Genomic DNA, 7556 nt, shown 5'->3' on the forward strand with positions numbered 1-7556 from the left:
CATTTGTATTGACTCCTTCTTTCTCATTGATGCCTATTAGTCTCATGTTGTTCATCTTTGCATCATCTTGAAGGTGATGAATTATTTTTATATTCTGCATATTCTGCATCCTAGTTGTTTTTAAGAGATCTTTTCTTACCTTTTCACTAGCTGAAACAGTGTCTTCAAGATCCAAAACTCTACCTTCACTTTTAGTCAAACAACTTGCAAGCTTGTGATTGCAATATTAAGTTCCTGTTACTATTATGTACTGCTGGAATATATTGAATTCAGCAAAATAATTCAACGTAGTCCAGTAGTCCATAAAAGTAATGTGTTATCTGTAGCACTGGCAATGTCAGAAGTTGTTGACTTGAGCCTTTCACAGCTCAGCATATTAATATAGCTTTATTTTATATGCCTTGTTTTTATACTTTTCTACTGGATGGTTAAAACCGAGATAAAGCAAGTCCTATGTAACAAGAAATGTAACTTTTATATCTGACAAGGTCAGTCAAATTCCCTCAGAATTTACCCTGAATGCTGTCCTACAGTTTGTAGATCCTTTGTCAGTGTCAGTCATGTGAATGAGTCACGGCCATTGCTTGTCCAATTTGCTCTCTGTGAAAGCCTGAGAGAACGTTTTCTCTCCATGGCACAACACTACATCATTGATCACTTTCCTCTGTGACTCCATAATCTCCTTGATCAGTAAATTTGGGACACCACTGAGTTACATGGTGTTATAGTACAGGTTCTCCTCTGTTCTGAGTCTTCACTGACCTTGAAAGGCTTGGGCCAAAGTGTTGGCTGTCCTTGCAGCCCTTCTTTTTCTCTAATTTTTGGTCTGCAAACTTAAGTTGTTAACCCTCCAGAAGAGAAGCTTAATGATATTATTACCTTATAACATGGGTAGTTGAGATTAACCTATCTGTCTGAATATCAAATAGTTAGACATAACATAGAAAAAAATAATTAAATGCAACAAAAGAAAGAACATGGTGCTGGAAATATTGAACTTTTAGATTAAAACAGCAGTAGAGTTTTTACTTAGACAATATGCTTCTAATGTTTTTGAAATCCACTCTGCCAATTTCTGCCTTTTTTTCAGTCAATTGACATTTAAAGTATTTCTATGATTTAATATAAGTATGTCATATTACTATTTTTATACTGTTCATGCAGTCATTTTTCATTTTTGTAATCTGTTACCTTTCTATAGGGTACATACAAACTTAAAATTTGAATTTCCTCTATTAATAATATTTTTGTGTAAGTCATTGCGTGTAGTTTACTTGGTTACTGCTTGAGATATTGTAATAATCATACCCAACTGATTATAGCCCATTGATGCATACCTCTCAGCCTTCAAATTAAGTAAAAATTTTTCATACTATTTTAATCCTTATATCCTTTCCATATTTTGAATATAATTGTTTCCAATTTTTTATATACACTGACCAACAAAATAGATTTCTTTTCATTGATTTTCCTTTATGAGACATGTTAGGAGGAAAGATAGCTTCTTTAACAAGTGGTGTTGGGAAAATTGGCTATACCCATGCAGAAATATGAATTTAGACCCATATATATTAGAGTGTACTAAGTTGAACTCAAAATGAGCCAAACATCTAAATGTTAAAAAGAAACACTTAATCATTTGTTGCAATATAAATAGATAAAAATTTTGAAGACATACGAATAGGAAATATTTTATGAAAAGAATATTACAAGCACAAGAAATAGCACCAGGAATTAACAAATGAGATTATGTAAAATTATAAAGTTTCTAAACAACAAAGGAAACAGCTAACAAAGTGAAAAAATAACCTGCAGAGTGAGAAAAATTTTGATAGCTATTTCTCTGACAGAGGAATAATATCTAGAATATATAAAGAATTTTAAAAATAATAAAAAAACAATCAAAAATGAGTAACTGAAATGAAAGACATTTCCCAGGAACAAAAGAACAAATAACCAATAAATGCAAGAAAATAATGTTCACCATTTCTGTCCATAGAGAAATATGAATTAAAACAACACTGAAATGGTACTGAAACTGAAAGGATAGTACAAAGCATCATTGAATTGAACAGTTTGTTCTTTTGAAAGATTCAATAAAATAAGTAAATCCTTAGCTAATCTTAGAAATGGAAACTGTGAAGTTACAATGGATTCTGCTGAAATCCAGATTATCCTTAGTTACTTTAAGATCCTGTACTCTAGTCAAATGGAAAATTTGGAGGAAATGGAGAAATTCCTAGATATTAGCGAACCTCCTGACCTGGAACCAAAAGAAAATATAGTAATCCGGAATAAACCAATATCAGCCAAAGAAATTGAAAGTAATTTAGAGCCTACCAACTGAGAAAAGCCCAGGTCCTAATGAATTCATTATTGGGTGTTATAAGAAAATCTAATGCCAATACTTCTCAAACTCACTAGTCTAAGGGAAGCAGTACTCCCAAAGTCATGTCTGGAAGTAATGTGCTTCCATGTGTTTGCATAGTTTCTGTTGTTTCTTTTGCCATGTATTTGTAATTATATTACTCCATGATCTGATACTATGTATAGAATAACTTTGATTCTTTTTCATTTACTTAAGAATGTTTTATTAGTTAGTATGTGCCCTACTAGGCTGAAAGTCCGATGTGATGCTCAGGTGTGTGCTGTTCTTGTTGAATGGAGCACTCTGTAGATATATATTAAACTGATTTGTCCAAATCTGATTTTTTTTTTCTGATCTTTTCTGTCTAGTTGGTCCATCCATTTGTGATAGTCAGTATTTAGGTCCCTCATTGTTACTATGGTGACATTTATCTGATTTTTTCATATCCATTAGTGTTTGTTTTATGAAGTTGGGTGCATCAGCATTTGGCCCATATATGTTTATAATTGTTAACTCTTCCTGCTGAACTGTTTTAACTGATATGTAATGAACTTTTCTCTTCTGATCAGTTTAAGGTTGAAGAAGACCTTGTCTGAAATTAGGATAAAAACTCTTGCTTTTTCTAGGTTCGCACTGCATGGAATATTATTTTCCTGCCCATCATTTTTAATTTGTATGTACTATTTTAAATTAAAAGTTTCTTTTGTGTTGTATATTGTTGGGTTTTCTTTCTTGACCCATTCTTCAAGTCTGTGCATACTGATTATAGAATTGAGACCATTCCCATTGAGAGTTGTTACTGAGAGGTATTGACTGATTACTGTCATTGTAATTATTTTCCTGTGGTTGATTTCCTGATTTCTTTTGCCTAGATTCTTGTCCCACTAGGTATATCCATTATTTTTAACTTTCTAACATTGTTGGATTCATTCGCTCATTCCAGAATATTCTTGAGAAGTTTTGTAATGCTGATTTGGTGATCATGAGTTTCTTAATGTGCTCCTTTTTCAGGGAACACTTCATTTCTCCAGCAATTTTAAGAGAATGTTTTTCATGATACATAAGTCAGGATTGGAATGTGATACAATTTAGCACTTGAAAATTTCCCGGCAAGCCCTCCTGTTTTGTGTAGCAAAGTCTGCCGTGATTCTAATGAGTTTGCCCCTGTTGTAATTTATCGCTTTGTCTAACAGATGTTAAGATTTTTGTCCCATTGATGGACCTCTAGAATTTTAACTATGATGTAGAGTGCTGTCAATATTTGATCGTCTATATGCCTCACTTGCCTGTATGTTTATTTCCCCCTTTATTTTGGAAGTTTTTCCTATTATTTCTGTGAACAAAATACTTAGGTTATTTCTGTTATAATCTAATTTTTCATTTATTCCAATTATTCTTTCACACACAAAGAAGAAAAGAAAATTAGAAGCAAAAGTGAAGGACAAAGGAAGATTACCTAAGCTTCAGGAAACTGGTGAAGAAGACAGCAGGGGAAGATACCTACAGGAGGAATGCCTGAGGAAGCTCCATACTGATTTCTACAATGGATTTACTTGTTTATATTCCAACCAACAGTCCAGAAGACTTCTTTATTCTCTGTAAATTCTCCAGTATTTGTTATTGTTTTCTTTATTATAGCCATCTTTCCTGAGATAGTATGACTTCTCAGTGTTGTTTTAATTTTGATTTCTCTAATAGCCAGTGATTTTGAGCATTTCATCATGTATTTCTTTTACTTCTTCTTTTGTGAAGAGTATATACATTTAATTGCTAATTTTTTCATGAAGTGTTTTATCCTAGGGGGGTCTGATTTATTTGAGTTCTTTGTATAGTCTAGATATGATTCTTTTTCTGAAGAATGGATGCGAAATTATTCTTCCATACTGTAGGTTGCTTTATTATTCTGTCAGTTGTTTATTTTCTTGTGCATAAGCTTTTTAACTTGTTAGATTATATTTCCTAAGTCTAAGAGCTATTTTCTGTGCAACTCAGGTCTGCTCAGAAAGTCCTTGGTTACACTTATGACTTCAAGAGTTTTAAGTAATCTTTATATTTTCCAAATATCTGTTCATATCTTGAATATTTCCCTTTTTTGTAAAACAGCAAATCTTTACTTACATCCAAATGTAATAACATAACTTTAACCAGAAGTATATCAGAAATGAAATAATAATAATGTCTACTGTTGGTTTTTAGGTGTTATTTTGTTTATTTGGATTTTTCTGGATTTTGAAGTATGAGGGGCCTTCGTTATGAATGTGCTTGGCAAAAACCCCAAGTTGTAGTGTATCTTTTTATCTTCTTCATATAGTTTATTACTTAACAATTAATACTGTTTTTAATACATACTCATTTTGATGTATCTTTAAGGAAGCACATTAAGTAAAATTTCTGTTTCCATCTTCACATGAATCTTTACATGTCCGTGGCTGCTTTAAACTGTCTCAAAACTACATCTGTTTTTTCACGTATGAACACCAACTATTTACAAATTCTATATCTTGAATATGTCATGACAATATTGTTTATTTCATTACACTTACAAATACTCTATTTTAATGAAGGTAACATACATATTTACTAGTTGTGAGCATTTGGACATATCTTGTCTGAAGAAACTGTTCGTTTCACTATGATGTAATGGCACCTTGACAAACACTGCATTTAAGAGGAGAAAAAGTGATTTTACAATATTCTACAGTGAATTCAATTGTTAACAAATGTAACAGTAACAGACATTTCCATTGTCCTGAGAGTAGTAAATTACTTAACAAAACTCCAGTAGTCCCTAACAACGCAGTCAAGAGCATATACAAGGCTTAATAATCTTGTCTTCAAGAAAAGTTTTCTTTTTTCAAATTACTGTATGTACCTCAAGTTTTCTTTATCTAATATTTGACTTATATATACTTTTGGACTCTTTTACATTTAACATTTTATGTCTTTTGCTTACAGTGTGTCCTTTGCACCCCTTGTTAAAAACTTATCAACCTTAGTAAAACCAATATTGTCTATGTACAAAACTGTTATTTGTTAGATTTTAAAATATCTTTGCTATTACATTTGTTAACAATTCAATTCAGTGTAGAAGAATGTAAAACCACTTTTTCTCCTCTTAAAATACTTGCTCCATGGGATAAATGCTAACTATTATAATATTGAGTTTTTGAGGTTAGATAAAGATTCCTCTCAAATCGAGTGAATTGTAGCAATAAAAAACTAATCTTTGGCCAGACAGATTGCATACAGTCTTTAACTGTGCCCCTATCTAGCTCTGTGATCTTGAAGTGTATCTTCAACTTCATGTATCAGTTCCTATGTTAGGGTCAAGACCAAAATAGGACAGTGTTGAATCTTGGCCACAGCATAAATATTGTCTACTTTCTATTTTTATAATTTACTATTTATTATTATTAACATTCCTATATACCTGTTGCCTATTCTGCTTAGTGGCAAGTAACATCTTTCAATTTTTGAATAAAAATGTTTATATTTTAGATCTAGATCAAAATTGGTAAGAATTAATGATAATATTACTTGATTTCTTTGTGACAGCCATTCTTTCTGGGGGAAGACGGAATTTCGGTGTTGTTTTAAATTGCATTTCTTGAATGACCAGAGCTGTGGAACATTTTTTCATGTATTAAATTTACATTTGCATTTCTTCCTTTAAGAAGTGTGCATTCATGTCAGGTGCCCATTTATGGTTTGTGTCTTTGATTTTTGGGACTTAATTTTTTTCAGTTCTTTATACATTCTAGATAGAAGTCATTTGTTTGAGTGATTGTTAGTGAAGATTTTCAGCCAATTTGTAGGTTGTCTTTTCACTCTTGTTAGTGATTTATCTTGACATACACAAACTTGTCAATAAGATGAGATCCCATTTGTTGACACTTTAAAGTATTTCCCATGCAGTTTGATTTTTGTTCATGAAATCTCTGCCTACCCGCACGTCTTCAATTTTTCCACCTACTTTCAATTCCAGAGGACTTAGTGTTTCTGTTTTAACATTTAGGTCTTTAATCCATTTTGACTTTATTTTAGTACATGGTGATAGACCTAGTTCTAGTTTTAGCTTTTCACATGCTGAAAACCAATTCTTCCAGTACCATTTATTAAAGAGATTATTTTTCTTCCAGTGAGCAAGTTTGGTCCCTGTGTCAAAGATAAAATGGCTGAGGGAATTTTTAATTCTATTGACATTTTTAATCTGTTCTATTGATCCTTGGGTCTGCTTTTTGCTAGCACCATGCTGATTTTATCACAGAAGCTTTGTTGTATGATTTTAAATCAGGGATTGCAATGCCTCCTGCATTGCTGTTGCTGCCCAGATTTCTTTTCTTTTCTTTTCTTTTCTTTTCTTTTCTTTTCTTTTCTTTTCTTTTCTTTCTTTCTTTCTTTCTTTCTTTCTTTCTTTCTTTCTTTCTTTTTTGGTGGAACTGGGCATTGAACTCAGGCCCTTGTGCTTGTCAGGGAAAAGCTTATTCCACTGAGTCATCTCCCCAGCATTGCTTTTGTTATTCTAGGTATTTTCTGGTTCAAATAAATTTTAAGAATTTTTTTCTATAGACCTATGAGGTACACTGATGGTATTTTGGGGATTGCATTATATCTGTACAACAATTTTGATATTATGTCCATTTTTACAATGCTGATTTTTCCTATCAAGGAGCAAGGAATATCTTTTCATTTTCTAAAAGCCTCTTACATCTCATTTTTCAGAGTTTTGTAATCTTCATTATATAGTTCATTTACTTCCTTTATTAGATTAATTCCTAAGTATTTCATTATTTTTGGATGCTATTATAAAGGACATTTTTTTCCTCTAATTTTCTCTCAGTGAGTTTATTATCTGTGTAGAGCAATGCTATTGATTTTTGAGCATTGACTTGTATCCTGCTTTCCTACTGAATTTTTTTATTAATTCTGGGAGTTTTGGGCCAGCAAGATACCTCAGTGGCCTAAATCACCTGCTTAGGTAAGCTTAGGCAAAACATGGAGACTTCGGTTTGATCACTTGAACCACATGTCATGCCAGCCCCACCCCCAGGACAGGCTGAGGGGACCACCAAAATAAAAACAAAAACAAAAACAAAAAAAAACTAGGAGCTTCCTGTTAGAGTTTTTGTTCTTGTTGTTTATCTTCCATGTAGAACATCATGTTGTCTGACAATGATAGTTTAACTTC

Source organism: Octodon degus, unplaced genomic scaffold, assembly GCF_000260255.1.
Source record: "Octodon degus isolate 3935 unplaced genomic scaffold, OctDeg1.0 scaffold00152, whole genome shotgun sequence".
Classification (NCBI taxonomy): domain Eukaryota; kingdom Metazoa; phylum Chordata; class Mammalia; order Rodentia; family Octodontidae; genus Octodon; species Octodon degus.